Raw genomic sequence first — 16,864 nt, forward strand, 5'->3', positions numbered from 1 at the left:
AATTACATTTTTTTTAATTTTGGCTTTGGATTGCTATAAGCTGTTGTTATCTTTCTCCCACTGTTTCCGAGATCTTTTCAACCTGACTGTTTTAATTTGCCTCTTCATATAATTGTATTCCCATTCCAGCTCCCCTCTTTTCTTAATTCTAAAAGAATACGACAGGGTAATTAAGAAAATGTAGTCAATGACTAGAGAATTGAAACAGCTGAATCAGGAGGTGAAGAAAGTACCCGTAGGAGAAAAGGTGTTGAGGTACAGATATGGTTGAACAAGGCCATAGAGATGGAACTAGGCAGTCTTGCTATTGAAAAGGGAGCAGGAGCTTAACATCAGTTTTGCCTGCAGCAGCTCAGTGAAGTGCAGCATTGTCTTATTTAGATAAAAAGAAAAACGGAGAATCCTGAAATTGAAATTAAGAGGAAAAGCTCAGCAGCGGATCACAAGGGCAATCGTGTAAGTGTTCCTTGGCTTAAATTGAAGATTGGATGTCATCCACAGATGGCTAATGAGAAGTGGCTGGGCTATTGGGAACAATTGTTTAGGTTTAAATTTAATATTGTCAGTGAGGTACAGTGAAAGGCTTTGTTTTGCATGCTATCTAATTAGATAATCATATAATATTAAAGACAATCAAGCAAAACTCAAATACCATAGGGTAAAGCGAAGGGAAAGATACTGGGTGCAGAATGGATTTCTCAGCATAACACCGTAACAGTATCAGAGACAAAATTCAATTTCATAGAGAAGTAAAGCTGGATGTCATGAAAGCACCTCAAGAAAATACACTCCTGTGTGTGATGTCACGAAAGAGCAATATGGGTCAAGGGGAGATTCATGGAAATAGTGGAGGTTTTAGAGGTGTTATTGTCCTCAATCAATACAATACAATACGGTTTTATTCGTCACATTGCACATAATGGAATTTGCCAGCAGCGGTACAATGATAAAGAACACACAATACACAATAAAAATTTCACACACACATCCACCACAGCATTCATCACTGTGGTGGAAGGCACAACATTTGGCCAGTTCTCCTCCATAACAATCTACACATGTTTTGAAATTATTAAAATGCTGTTTTCAAATCCTGGTTATATTAACTCATGAAGTAATAAAACACATCCTTTGCAAATTAAATATATGGATCAAAACTTAGTTGACAGATTTCCCCCAGCCTATGACCTCCACCATCTAGTGGGAGATTACCGTGACACACAGGGAGCATCACCTCTTCCAATTTTCCTTTCATAGCATGCAATAGGAACAGGCTTTTGTTGCGTATCTATTAGTTTTTTTTTTAGTTATGAAGTTATCAATTGAGTACTGTGTTTAAGAATTGTAATGCTGCTGTAATACAAATTTGATTGTTCTGTTTCAGTACATATGACAATTCTTCTTCTTATCGAGCCCACACACAAGATTAGAAGTTGTTCAGCCAGAGCATCTGCATACAATAGTGTCTGTCGCGCTTCTTGTGCTTTTTGTGCGTGGTGGTGTTAAGATTGGTGAAAACAGGGCTGCGACGTGAACGCTCTTTCCTTGACCCCATATGATAATTAAACACTCTTGGCTCCTCAATAGCTTAACTTGGAAATATATTGTCAATCTTTCAGTATTCCTGGGGCAGAGTCCTTGAACCCTCAACAGGATTGATGAGCACCTTCAAAAGTTGTAAGAGCAGGAATGGGTTGTGCAGGATCACAACATTGCTCAGTCATTAAACAAAACCATGGGTGATCTTCCACCTACTATTGCTTCCCACCCAATTCCAGAAATGTACATCAATCTTAGCCCTGAGTGAACTTAACCAGGGAGTACACAGCCTTCCAGCGGAGTAGATCCAAACAATAACAACCTCCAGGTAAAGAATGTCTTGCTGATTTTGGTCCTAAATGTAATTCGAGTTTCACTGTGCACATGTGACAATAAACTCTCTTGACTTGACTTGACTTGACGACCTTTGAATCGTTGAATCTTCAAATGTATAATCACTCATTTTGTTACAATGCTCTCTCAATCATAAACTTGCAGAACCATTTAATAGACAATAGACTATAGGTGCAGGAGTAGGCCATTCGGCCCTTCGAGCCAGCACCGCCATTCAATGTGATCATGGTTGATCATCCCCAATCAGTACCCCGTTCCTGCCTTCTCCCCATATCCCCTGACTCCACTATTTTTAAGAGCCCTATCTAGCACTCTCTTGAAAGCATCCAGAGAACTTGCCTCCACCGCCCTCTGTGGCATTTACTGATGCTCCACCCTATGAATCCTATTTAGAATCTCATGGTTTAGGAACATCAACTCACATGCTTTTGAAAATCAAGAAACCACTGCATTAGAACAGATAAATTGCTCCAGGCGCCTATCAAATAATAACATATTATTCTTCCTGCTAAAGAGAATCATTTTTTTTGACTCCATTTATTTCTTTACTTTCTTTTCTGTCTTTCTTTTTTCTTGCCCATACACCTAACGTAACTAATAAAAAATCTTTGAATAGAATTGTTAACCTTGTTTCTCATTTTACAGATGATTTTATAACTTAAAACAGAAGTTTTTGTAATTTCACCATATCCCTTTTCAACCTCTAAGTTCCTGGCATACTTTAGTTTTGAATATAGATGCCTCATACTCATCCACCTCACCTAAGTCTTGATTGTAAATGGCTGAGGCCCAAGCACTGTTCCTTGTGGTACTCCAGTGGATCGTTCAGTAACCTTCAAATGCCCAACGTTTTTCTGCTCTGTTCTTTGGGCATGAACAATATGAACACTTAATGGTTTACAAAGTGGCTTACAATCACCTTTCAAGAGCAATTACTGATGGGTAATAATCATTAGCTTTGCCAGTAATGCTCACATTCCATGATCAACTTTAATGGGTGCAACTTCCTATATCATTAAGTAGATGAATGACTATCATCTTAGCCCATTCTTGAGACTGTGCAAGTCTAATGAAGAAATTATATAATCAGATCAGAGCACCATTGTTTTAGAAAAGATGATAGATCTTTTTCTTATAATTAATGTTAATCGCCAGGGGCGCCGAACGATTGCCAGCCCCGCCTACTGTCTGTTTATTCGTCATTAAATTTTTTTTTTAGCATGTATTAAAGGTCTGTGTAAATGTTCTCCGGTTTGTTTTATGTGGGGGCAGTGGGAGGGGGCCGGGGAAAACTTTTTTTCAGTTTCTTACCTTGCAGGAGATGCGATTATTTTCCGGATCGCATCTCATGTCGCTCTGCAGCCTACCATCGATGGAGCTGGACTGACTTGAGCACCACTGCGGGACTTAACATTGAAGTTGATCCCTTGCCTGGGATCGCTCCAACCATGGCCTGCGGAGTTTACATCGGGAGCTCGCAGTCTCGGGAGAGGCTAGTCGGGAGCTCCAACGACGCAGAGGTTCGACCAGCCCTGATGCAGGGTTTGATCGCCCAGCGCGGGGGAGCTGACACCCCCTCCCGCCGGCTATGGGAGTCAAGATCGTCCCATCAACGGAGGGCTCAAGACCCCCAACCGGAGAGCAAAGAAGGGAAGAGATTTGAACTTTTTTTGCCTTCCATCACATTGAGGAATGTGGAGGAGTCATTGTGGTGGATGTGTATGTTAAAATATATTTTGTGTTTTCCGTTGCTGTTACTTTGGATGACTGACTTGGCAAATTAAATTCCTCGTATGTTGCAAAACATACTTGGCTAATAAAGTATTATTGTGATTGTGATATGAAGGAATCATGCACAGAATATCAAAAGGCCAATACCTATTCCTCGTTCCTAGTTACCCTTCAGATTATAACAGAGAACCAATGCTGAATACTTCCATGATTTCCTCTGTCTCCTTTGTGGCAGAACTCCGATGTGCCACCACTGTGTTACTTCCAGGAGTGCTTCTGTTTTGTTCAAGACAGTTCTGAGGATGGTGACGCAGGAGTCTAAGGTGGGGGTTGTCAGTATGAATTTGTCAGTATGACAGCGTCAGTCTAGATTAGTCTATGAGATTGCCCAACAGAGTGAACTTGGTGCCATGACAAAAACTTAGTCTTTAGCATGGATTTTATACACAGCTATTTTCATGAAAACTTTCTCCAAATGTGAAAGTCACATTACAGTTATATCTGGTGAATCGTTGCATTTAGATGATAAACGGTGGTTTATGGGGAGAAGGCAGGAGAATGGGGTTAGGAGGGAGTGATAGATCAGCCATGATTGAATGGCGGAGTAGACTTGATGGGCTGAATGGCCTAATACTGCTCATATGGTTTATGAACTTCAAATCTCAAATTCCAGATTCCAGCCAATGTTTGAGCATTTGAAATCAGATTTATTAACAACAATGGAATTATTAGCATTTTCACACTGCATTCAGGCCACAAAGGAAAACAGTTCACCACTAAACTATGTTTTGCAGCATCTTAGTGGGATAGAACCATATCCCAGAGGTGCTCATAACGCTTCCATATCAAGCCATGCCTGGGCTCAGCATAAAGGTGAAACAGCAAGATCGATGAACTTGGCACAAAGCTTGCTGTGTAGAGTCTTGTACAGCAATCACCTACAAGATTACCATTGATTATATCTGCTGTTATGAATTTTTTCCGCTGTTGCAGGTACCTCTGGCTCAAGGAGCGTGTGATGATAAGCAGAAAGGAACCATCCCGTTTTACTTTCTGAAGCACAACAGGGCGGTAAAACCATCACTAATGTATGTATCACACAATATTCTCTTGCAGAGAACAATTCTGTGCATCTATTCTTAGCACAGTACTGAAGGTCGGAGAATTCCATTATATTGAGCAATCTTAACAATTTTCCAAGTGATGTCGCAATAAAGCAGCAACCCAAACCTATCCTTTCTCTTGATGACAATAGCCGTATTCTGAATGTGATTCATTCTTTTTTTTTTATTAAGCTGCTAGATTGGTGCCTGGGATGAGAAGGTTGTGAGGTGATGAAAGGTTGGGTAAGATGTTCTACAAAGTTTATAGGAATCGAGGTGCACTCATTGGGCAGATTACACTGAAGTCACTCCAACTGGTTATTAGGGAACCACTGGCTTATTGTGCTGCATGAATTTGTTGCTTTCAGCACCTGCCTGCTGCAGTGGGAAGAACAGAAGCATTGTGTGCTCACTTCCCCTTCCACACTTAGACTCACTGTAACTCGTCTGAACTGAGGGGCGAAATATATTTGAAAACTGGCTTGATTTTTACGAGCATAATTGAAATTAGAACGAAAATTAACGGAGATTTTCAACAGGCCAGGTGGCTTATTTGACAAGTAAAACTGCATTAATGTTGTCAGGCCTTTGATAATTCATTGAAGCTGAATTGTTAAATCTATTTTTCTCCATGGATGCTGACTAACCTGCCAGGCATTTCCAGCAGTTACATTTATTGATAGGTTTTTGATCAGCAAGGAAATGGATGGATTGTTGAACCAAGGTAAGAAGACGAATTGATCAATAGACCTCTACTTGAAAGGTTGTGTGGGCTTGAGGGGTCTTTGCATTGCTCAGATGATCTGACCAGGAGCACAGAATGTTTATAAGCAAACTTTAAGAATTAACATGATGCTTATTTAATTAATCTGCTCTACCTGCACATAATCCATATTCCTCCATTCCTTGCAGTATATCCGGCAATTTGAAAGGTTTCAAAGGTTTCAAAGGTCATTTATTGTCACGTGTACTGATTAAGGTAAAGTGATATGCGAATTACCATACAGTCATATGAAAAAAAAGCAACAAGACACACAACTGCATAAATAGTTGACATAAACATCCACCACAGCGGATTCCCCACATTCAAAAAAGTCCAAACTTCTTCCTTATTATTCTCCCATCCATCGGGGTGATCGTTGCTCCGGCAGCCAGTAGTCGAAGCTCCCGTGTCAGGGCAATCAAAGCTCCTGCGGCTTGGAGTTCCCGAAGTTGGTCTCTGACCAGAGACGAGAGCTCCGTGATGTTAAAGTCCGCAGGCACCCACGGTAGAGCTTCGAGGTCGATCCCTGGCAAAGGGGTCGCGGGCTCCGCGATGGTAAGTCTGCAGGCACCCGGGGTGGAGGTCTAAAAATCGATCTCCAGCAAAGGCAGCCAACTCCTCAATGTTAGGCGCCGTGCGGACGGAAATAGGATATGGAAAAAAATTGCATCTCCATCGAGGTAAGAGTTTAGAAAAAGTTTCCCCCTCCCCCACCCCCCGCATAAAACAAGCTAAAGAACACTAAAAACATACATTTAACAAATTCTATTAAAACACAAAGAAGGGTCAGACTGACTGTTGGCGAGGCAGCCATTGCTGGTGCCACCCGCCAGCAAATATAGCTGTGAGTTTCCTGCTATTTTCCAGTTGAAACATGTTGCATAATATGTTGGAAACTAAACTTGCCGATTGCTTTTTTTCTTTATAAATTTTGCTTTGCTACTGTCCCAAATATGCTGAAAAATGTGCCTCACAGTTAAAAAAAACCTGTGGAATTTAACAGAACTCTTCCAATAAGTTTTCCAACAATTTTTTTGTTGATGGAATTAGATGACCATGGATGAATTGTTGGTATGAAATTGCATTTGTGCCACCATTCCCAAAGTAATTACGACAAACGGCACTGCTCACACATACTGTACAATCTGCTTGTGGAGATCGCAAACAGGGAGGAATATAGATCTGGTGACCTCAGTGGTTGCACCATGGCTGCCAGAATGATATACTGCAGGACTTGCACAGAAAAAATATACAACATCAATCATTACAGTGCTGCCTTGGAGGATGAAAAACATGTACATCACTGATCAGGGATCAATTGTACCCACAGTATTTACATTAATTATGCCAAACACCAATACATTCTGTGTACCATAACCATTTGGATCTCAGTCCCTTTCAAAAAGCACATGCAAGGACATGTAAGGCATGAATTTACTAAATTTACTAAAGTTTAAAGTTTAATGATGGCAGGCGTATACTGCAAGGATTACACAGCTTTCTTTTCTAAAGGGGCACATTGTTCACACTTTGTGTTAGGACCCCAAATGGTTTTAATTGAATTGGAAGATACAGCAGTGAAACAGGTCCTTCAATCCATTGAGTCTACACCGATCATCGGTCACCTGTTCACTCTCGTTCTATGTTATCCCACTTTACACTAGGGGGACCATTAATCAATTAGCCAACTTTGGGATGTGGGAGGAAACTGAAACACCCAGAGAATACCTATACGGGAGAATGTGCAAACTCAACACACACAGCACCCGAGATCTGATTGAACTCTTGTCTTTGTCACTGTGACAACAGCAGCTCTACCAGCTGTGTCACTGTGTCACCAGGAGTGGGGATCATCAACAAAGCAAGAACATATTGTTGATTAGTAATTGCTGTTCAACTGGATTGCCCGAGGGACACACTTAAAGTAATTAGAAGCCAAACACATTGCTGTGGGTGTGAAATTATCCAGTAGGACATTATTGAACTACAGTATATGGGTTTTTACAAGAGGCCAGTAATTCTGTTGTTACCACAATTAAGAGTGGCCTTCCATTCCAAACTTTTAATTTACTAAATCTAAATATCCCTGCTGTCTTGATAGGATATAGAAACATAGAAGCATAGAAAATAGGTGCAGGAGTAGGCCATTCGGCCCTTCGAACCTGCACCGCCATTCAATATGATCATGGCTGATCATCCAACTCAGTATCCCATACCTGCCTTCTCTCCATACCCCCTGATCCCCTTAGCCACAAGGGCCACATCTGACTCCCTCTTAAATATAGCCAATGAACTGGCCTCAACTACCTTTTGTGGCAGAGAATTCCACAAAGTCACCACTCTCTGTGTAAAAAAATATGAATCCTTATCTACAAATCAACATTCCAGCCTCTGGATTATTAATCTAGCAACGTAAATTGCTGCACTGCTGGAATATTGCTGTGTGAATTAATGGTACATTTTCAATTTGTCACAAAGTGCACTGATTTCTTACCTGTTGCAAATGGAATCAGAGCATTTCCCCACTGAAGAATGAGCAATTCATCATGAATTGGAATCATTTGGAATGTAGAAGATAAAACATGTCACAAATCCCCTTTGACTGTCCCAACTTTCAATGAACAAATAAAAAAGACAATTAAATACAAAAATATGCAGCATCAATCACATACCTTTTAAGATTGTCCAATGCAAATTACAGGGAATAAATTACTTTAATGGAAGTGTAATTTCCTTATAATATGAGAAACTGGGCAACTGCTTTCTGCACACCAAGTTCCCATAAGCAGGAATGTGATAATGACCAGATATTTTTTGTTTATAAGTGTTAAGTGTGAGTTAATCATAACCATGGGCCATAGAGATAAGTTTAATTCCCTTTCACAGCAGATAAATATATTCAGAATTTATGGACATTGAAAGTAATTTGTAGGAGTTTCTAGGTGTTCACTTTTGGCAGCAACTTATGTGGACTTGGAAGCACGCAGGAACCATGGGGTACCATGGGATTAGGTTGATTCCAAATGCCAGAGATGCCTATTATCATGGACTGTTTTGAAGGATAACTTCAAGTTTTAATTAAGATACAACTGATGCTGATCGAAATCTAATGACAAACACAAAACAGACTAGACAATATCAAATGAGAAAGAGTAAACTAATGCTTCATAAGGGTTAACATCACACTTATGGGCCTGTCCCACTTAGGTGATTTTTCAGCAGACTGTCGGCGACGGTCAAGTTGCCGGCAGTCGCCTGAAAAACCGGGAACTGAAACAGCGACTGTCAGAGTGCAACACACACACACAAATACATCGCAAAGGCGGGGGCCAGGGCAAGTGGGGGGAGCGCTGTCTGAAATTCACACAGTGCAAAGCCAAGGTGATACAGACACACACCGCAATGAACAGGAAGGTTGGCGCTGTAATTAAGACAGCTAAAGCACAGTTACGGTAAGTCCTTTAAAAGAGAGGGGGGGGGGGGGGAAGGGAGAAGGAGGGTGAATGGGGGAGAAGGGGGGAGAAGCGGGGAGGAGTGGAGACAGCTTTTAAGAAGCCAGACAACTTTTAATGCCAGAGATACACAGCTGTGAGGTTCGGCGGACATTTAACATTATTGATCGGTTATCCTTGGTTTGGAAAACTCCTGCTTATGTTTTTTTCCCCCAATGAGCCAATGAAAATGCCCAGTCAGCAAAGGCGATTAACTAAAACTACCTACAACTACCTCGACTACCTACAACTACATGGCGACCCCACTACAACTACACCTACGATTATCGATTATCTCCAGTGCGACGAATATTTGGTCGCAGAAAGTTTTTCATCAAGTTGAAAAATTTGCGGCGACCATTCTGAGGCCGCGACTAGTTCCCAGAATGCGGGAACCCCTCTGACCATGAAGGAGACTCACAAGAGACCACCAGCGAACATGTGGTGCCCATGTGGCGAGCGCAGAGTCTCCTGCACTCGCCTTAAAAGTCACCTAAGTGGGACAGGCCCATCAGTCTCCAAAGGTCCACAACCAAAGTTTTTTTTTTTTTTCTGTTCTACTTCTGGATCCCACTTTCAATTATCATGATTTTATTTCATTCTTATTTTACCTATAATTCGTTCTGAAATCCACAAACTAAAAGATTTTTAAGTGCTGCATTTTTATGCTGAGTGCGTGAATCAAAACAGCTCGTACTTGCTTCGCTAAGATGTCAGAGAATTATAGAATTCACACAAGTACTATGAGGAAATAACTCAATTGCCAGTAATTTAGTGTGAGTCACTTGGTGACACGAGAGCATTGGATTAACGATGCCCCCCCTCATACCAACAATGAGTGCCATGTGACATCAGGGCCATTTAAAAAGAAAAAAATGCATTAATGCAGTCTCAGGGGATCTCAAAGTACTTTACAGCCAACAAGTGTCTTTTTTGAAATCTGATCTTAATTTGTAATATAAGAAAACACCTCGCCATTATTCAAATGAACAGCTACATGATCATGACCAAATAATTTAGCTTTCTTTTATCGATAGGGATTTATGGGCCTGTCACACTTGGGCGATTTTTTCGGAGACTGCCGGCGACTGTCATAGTCGTTGCAGGTCGGCGACTGGACCCCCCTACGACAATGTCTATGACAATGCCTACAACAACCTACCAACTAGTTGACGGCAAGCTGCTGACAACCGGCGACCCATTAGGACGTCCACCTATGTCCACCCGCGACAACCTATGTCCACCCGCGACAAGCTATGACAAGGTACGACCCTGTCGGCGACAACTGAAGACAACTTAAGACAATTCAATCACCGGTACCTGTCGCTGGTTGACGCAGGTTGACGTAGTCACCAATGAAATTCACCAAAGTCAGCACGGCGACAACCTAAGTCATCTTGGCGACAACCTACATCATCCTGGCGACAGCACCTACGTCCGACTATGATCGTTGGCGTCAAGCCCACAGCCGCCGACTGTCGACGAAAAGTTTTGAGCATTTCAAAATCCAGCTGCAACCAGAAAAAAGACACGACTCTTTGGGCGACTGAGGGGACAATACAGGTGACACCCCGGCCACCATGTAGCGACAGCCTAGTCGTCTGTAGTCACCTAAAACATTGCCTAAGTGGGACAGGCCCATAAGTTCTATATTTTGCCATGACTGTGTGGAGAGATCCCCAGTTATTTAATGGCCATGTTACCTAAACACAACCTTGAGCATCAATGGTTCGAGCACGCAATGGACATCCAAACAATTCTGCAGCTCTATAAACGTCTTATTCCAGAAATCTCCTCATTAAAACAGATTCAGGCAACTCATTGCTTCAAACAGTGAAATATCACAGAGCTTAGGTGATAAAAAAACAAAATGACACAAATGCAAAGCATGCTTATTGGCATCTGAAAGGAATCATGGAGGTCGGTGCTTTGAGCATGATGAGTTCTGACGACTAACACTGCCCAAAGTGCTTTCGCTTTCAAGTGCTGATCCAGTGTGACTGTAATCTGTTTTAATAGCAGACTTTCTTTCTACCTCTGGAGCACTTGAAAGGGCTCCACTATATTTTATTCCTGCAGTCTGCTGGATAACGTACAATGTGGGAGATTAACAGCTATAAAGGAATGCGTAAGTACAGAGCACCGTGATAGTTAATTACTATGAGAAGAGCGAATGCCTGAATTCTGCTGAATGTGCAGAACAGAGTGGAAGCAAAATTAAAATAAATGGATATAGATGTAACAAATGCTAATACTGGTTGGAACAGATAAGAGGACTGCTCATCTGGGACACACATGCACATATTTTATGTATATCATATTCTTTTCATTCTTACGTGAGATGTTGAATGAGCTTCCAGTGGAGGTGGTGGAGGCAGGTTCGTTTTTATCATTTAAAAAGAAATTGGATAGTTATATGGACGGGAAAGGAATGGAGGGTTATGGCCTGAGCGCAGGTATATGGGACTAGGGGAGAATACGTGTTCGGCACGGACTAGAAGGGTCGAGATGGCCTGTTTCCGTGCTGTAAATTGTTATATGGTTATATGTTGATGTTGTAAACAAGATCAGCATTTTTCTTTCAAAAATATATGAATAAAATATACAATTATGCAAAGGGAGGATTGTATTGTCTTCACTCACAGCACCATACTATATTTACATTATGTCAATCTGGCAACTATTTCCCATTCCATGAGCTAAACATTTGAGGGCCTGGCCCTAAACTGTGTTTGTTTCCCGTGGAACCATTGTTGTGCTTGCACCATACATTAGCCGTTCACCTTGCAATATGCCCCAGTTTGCCGTGGTCATTTACAGACTCAGCCCTTGAATGGAAGTTCAGTAGGTTTTGGACAGGCCAAAGTGCATCCTGGGAACAGTTCATAGAGCAAAGGGCACTCTATTTTGAAGTTGCTTGAACCAAATCCGGAAGATTATTATTTATTGACCATCCTAAAATGACCTTGGTGACATACAGTATAATCTATTTGAACCACTTCATGGTGAAGACACTCTTTATGCTTTTAGCTCAGGGCTTCCAGGATTTTGCTCCAATGATAATGGAAGAATATATTTCCTATTGGGGATAGTAAACGAGTTAGAGAAGAATCTTAAGATAATGGATTTCATAATTAGGAGTAACATGAACCAATCACGATACAGACTGGAGATCATTTTCACCTCGGATATTGTTGTAAAATAGCCAATACCAGAATATATCTGTAAAAATGCGACAGAATTAATTTTGTGTGTCATGACCCAAATCAAATTTCTTCCGTCGTTTGTGAAATACAAAATATCCTCACAAGTGCATGAAAGTATCAGCCATGATCACATTGAATGGCAGTGCTGGCTCGAAGGGCCAAATGGCCTACTCCTGCACCTATTGTCTATTATCTATTATCTAGAAATTGTTAGTGGGGGTTGTAAACTCAGTCTCCATTTTTCAATCATTTAAGCCGAAAGCATCAGCTTATTGGCTGTCAACATTGTTTCACATTTGTACATTTGTGAATATCTCTGGCAGAAGCAAACAAAACTCAATCAATTACATTTATGAAAATAAAATTAATATTTAAACAAAACATGTTGAGAACACTTAAAAGTTAAATATATTTAAGGTAACACAATTAATACAAGATAATGTAAATTAATTGAAGTCACCTCTCTTCCCTACAGCTTCATGGATGACACTACTTTAATGGGCCGAATATCTAATAATGATGAGCCAGGGTACAGGAAGAAGATTGAGAACAACCTAACCTGGTGTCCAGCCAAAAACCTTTCTCTCATTGTCAGCGAGACAAAGGAGAATGTGATCGATTTCATGGAGGATGATATGTTGTATGCGACAGGTGAAAGGTGAGGACGACAGGGAATTAGAGCTCGTCTGTATCCCATAGTTCCGCTCTTGCTGCCCCTTCTCCCCTGTCATAACAGGGACAAAGCCCCCTTAGTCCTCACTTTTCTCCCCATCAGCCGTCACAAACAACGCATCATCCTCCAACCTTTTTGCCACCTCCAACATTATGTATAGTCTTTCCACTGACTGGATAGCATGCAACAAAAAAGCTTCTGAATCTCGGTGCATGTCGCAATAAATTGAATTGAATTGAATTGAATTGAATCCTTTATTTGTCATTCAGACCTTTCGGTCTGAACGAAATGCTGTTAAACTAAACTAAACTAAACTTAACTAAACTATTCCTCACCTTTTCAACTGAAGACATCAGCAGGTTTGAGCTGGCACGGGTTTAGCAGGTAGATTTATTTGCTTCTGTTGAACACGATGGAGAGCCGCAGGTTGGAACAGATTTGGAATGCTAACAATGAGGTTATTTCTGTAGGAGAGTTTTAAGTTTCTACTCTGTTACAAGGGAACATGCTGGCAGTTTCATACAGAAATGCTGGAATTTTACATGAATATCTTGGCCCTTATATCAAAGAGGTCCACTGATGTAGCAGATAGTGGCTCCTACACACCTCCAGTGATCCAGGGGTTGATACCAACCTTTGTTACTGTCCGTGTGAAGTTTGCACATTCTCCCTGTGACTGCACGGTTTCCCCTGAATACTTTAATTTTCTTCCACATCTCATAGACATGCTAGTAATTGGCTACTGTTAATAGGCATGTGAGAGGGAGCACTTTACAGGATTACAAGAAACTACTGCAGCGAAAGAAGATGGGGAATGCGACTGAGGCAATTGCCCTGCTGGGAGTCAATGTTGACATAATGGTATGATAGGTCTCCTTTTGTGACAAGATAAATAAGTTAATCTAGGTAGGTCTTGAGAAAGAGAAAGTAAGAGAGACATGGATGATTAAGGAAGGAATTTCAGTGTTTAAGGTCCAGGCAGCTGGATACATAATGGAAATCAGGAATTGTGGCAGGAGCCAAAATTGGAGAGATCTCAGAGAGTTCTGGAGTAACATTATAGAATTGCTTTCTGAATTATGTATTTTCAACTTCCAACTCTGTAATTCCATTAAATAAAATACTTTCAAATACATTCAGTGCAACTTATTATATTGGATGCTGAAAAATAATTTTAGATTACCCCCGTGGAAACAATGCTGTGAATTTAAACTGGCGCCTACTCATTGGCTAAATTGCAAAGCAACATATAGAATTATTATTTTGCAAGAGTAAATGATAAACCATTGCTTCTAAAAAGGGATGGTCAACAGGACAACACTATCATTAAATATTGACTGCATTGCATTTCTAATATAAACTTTAAATGTCAAGGTTAATTATCTTGCTTGTTTCAGTAAGATACTGCATCAGGGATATCTATTCAGGGAAAAATGAAATAGTAATAGCCCTGTCCCAATATACGCGTTCATTCAAGTGCTATCCCGAGTTTAAAAAAAATCGAACTCGTGGTAAGCACGTAGAATGAACGTAGCGGGTACGTCGCAGCACGGGGACGTCTCTTAGCGGCTCGTAACGCTAACGGCAAGTACTCGGGAAACGCGGTAAGCTCGGGAAGACGCGTGAAGATTTTTCAACATGTTGAAAAATGTCCACGAGAGCCCCAAATACTTACGAGCGGCCATTACCGTAAATTTCCGAGTTCGAATCAGGGCGAACTCGGGAGAACTCTTGAATGAACTCGTACAGTGGGACAGGGCTTTAACAATTAGGGCCTAACTTTTACGATACAAGACGATATGATAAGATAAAAATTTATTCATCCCTGGAGGGAAATTGGTCACAACACAAATGGTACACAAAAACTTGAAATTAACAGTGAAAACAAAAATAAAAGACAAGCAACTGTTGTCTGGCTGCCGTGTGCACAGCGCCTTCACTGGAACAAACAAAGGACAGACTTTTCCCCTGGGCAGAGGATTCTAAACTAGAGTATCCTCCCCTCTCCCCAATACTGGGTCCAACTTTGTTCTCCCACCGTCCCTCACGGTGGTCCCCCCACTATGGTCCCCCATGCTGGGTCTCGATTGTTTTCCCCTCCCCCCCTCACGCTCATCGACCGCGAGGCCCCATCGCCACTCCTGTTGCCGCCGATGCCCCACTGCCGCCAAGGCTCCCACTGCCGCTGAGGCCCCATTGCAACTGAGGCTCCTGTTGTTGCCGAGGCCCATGTTTCTGCCAAGACTGCCGCTGCCGCCTGGGCCCCACTGCTGCCATCGAGGCTCCCATCACCACCGCCGCTGAGGCTCCTACGGCCCAGACGGGTCTCGCCGCCCGGTTTCACCGCAATACCCTGGGAGGCCTGTGGGGCGAGTCAGGCATACCGGGGCATGCTCCGGTCTTCAGTCGTCGTTCTGGTCGGTACCCGGACGTGGCGCCAACAGACAAGAAGCCGAAGCAAAGAGGTCGAAGCCAAAGAACGGAATGGAAATGAGGCCGAAACGCCAACAAACCGAAAGAGTCTGAAGACGAAACGCCTACGAACCGAAAGGATGGGACGCCTAAATGCAAACTAACCGAAAGGGCGCGACGCCTAAATCGCAAGGAACTAAAAAGCTGCGTCACCTAAAAGCAAACTTACCGAATGGCCGCTCAGTTGAAACGCCACTTACCCGAAAGGCGACGTCGCCTACAGGCCAAAGGACCGAATGCCGCTCAACAGAAAAGTCCAATAACGGACTTGACGTTGCCAGGGGACGAAACTTGTCAGTGATTGGTCCAGACCCCCGCGTCCATCACATCACTGTGAAGGCATGACATTGTCTCAAACCTACGCTCCACCCGACCAGCAGCAGACGAGGGTGGCCGTGGGAGAATGGGGGCTGTCCCGAGCGATGCACACCTTCGGCCGCTTTCAACTTGGTGCTTGGGTTCAGATTGCCCAGTCACCTATGGCTTGTGTGGGAAAATAACAGATGGGAAGAGAGAGGAGGAGAGAGAGAAGTGGAGAGAGAGGAGGAGATAGAGAAGTGGAGAGAGAGGAGGAGAGAGAGAAGAGGGGAGAGAGAGGAGAGAGAAGGGAGAGAGAGAAGGGGGAGAGAGAGAAGGGAAGAGAGAGGAGGGGAAGAGAGAGGAGGAGAGAGAGAAGAGTGGAGAGAGCGGAAGAGAGAGAGAGAAGGGAGAGAGAGAGAGAGAGAAGGGGGAGAGAGAAGGGGGAGATGGGAGCATGGGGTTCATTTTCCCACATAGCCTCAGAGGGCGGTGGAGGCCGGTCCTCTGGATACTTTCAAGAGAGAGCTTCATAGGACTCTTAAAGATAGCGGAGTCAGGGGATATGGCGAGAAGGCAGGAACGGGGTACTCATTGTGGATGATCAACCATAATCACATTGAATGGTGGTGCTGGCTCGAAGGGCCGAATGCACCTATTGTATATTGTCTATTGATCCTTTGCAGTGAAAGGATCTTGGCAACATCAGTGTAAGTGCAGCACAATTTCTACATTAGAACAAGTGAATTATGGCCTTTTATTTAAAAAGATGGTATCTGTCTCTACTTCTGTGCCCTTGAATGTGAAGCAACAAAAGAGATGTGCAAGCATCTCACAATGAGGATTTCTTTATTCAATTACTAATTAAATTATGAACCGCTTGTTATTTAAATAATAACTGCACAGTCGTTCTTTATTTGGTAACAAGTTGTATAATCAAATTACAGGTTACTAATGAGAAAGACAATATGGGAAAACATATTTTCAATCAAACATTTTCATTATTATGAACAAATTGAGGAACATTTAGTTCCACAATTTTATTTTCCATTGTTAAAATGATTATTTGAAATGCAAGAGTACTTTGTACTTTGAATTGAAATAGATGACTCAACAGCAAAGTTTGGGAATCTATCTGGAAACTTTTCTGCAGTTCAGAATGTAATTCACATAATATTTTTTTTCATCAAATTACTTGCTAATATTTCAACTGCCAACATAACAACATCTGCCTT

The sequence above is a fragment of the Amblyraja radiata genome, chromosome 3, assembly GCF_010909765.2.
Source record: "Amblyraja radiata isolate CabotCenter1 chromosome 3, sAmbRad1.1.pri, whole genome shotgun sequence".
NCBI lineage: Eukaryota > Metazoa > Chordata > Chondrichthyes > Rajiformes > Rajidae > Amblyraja > Amblyraja radiata.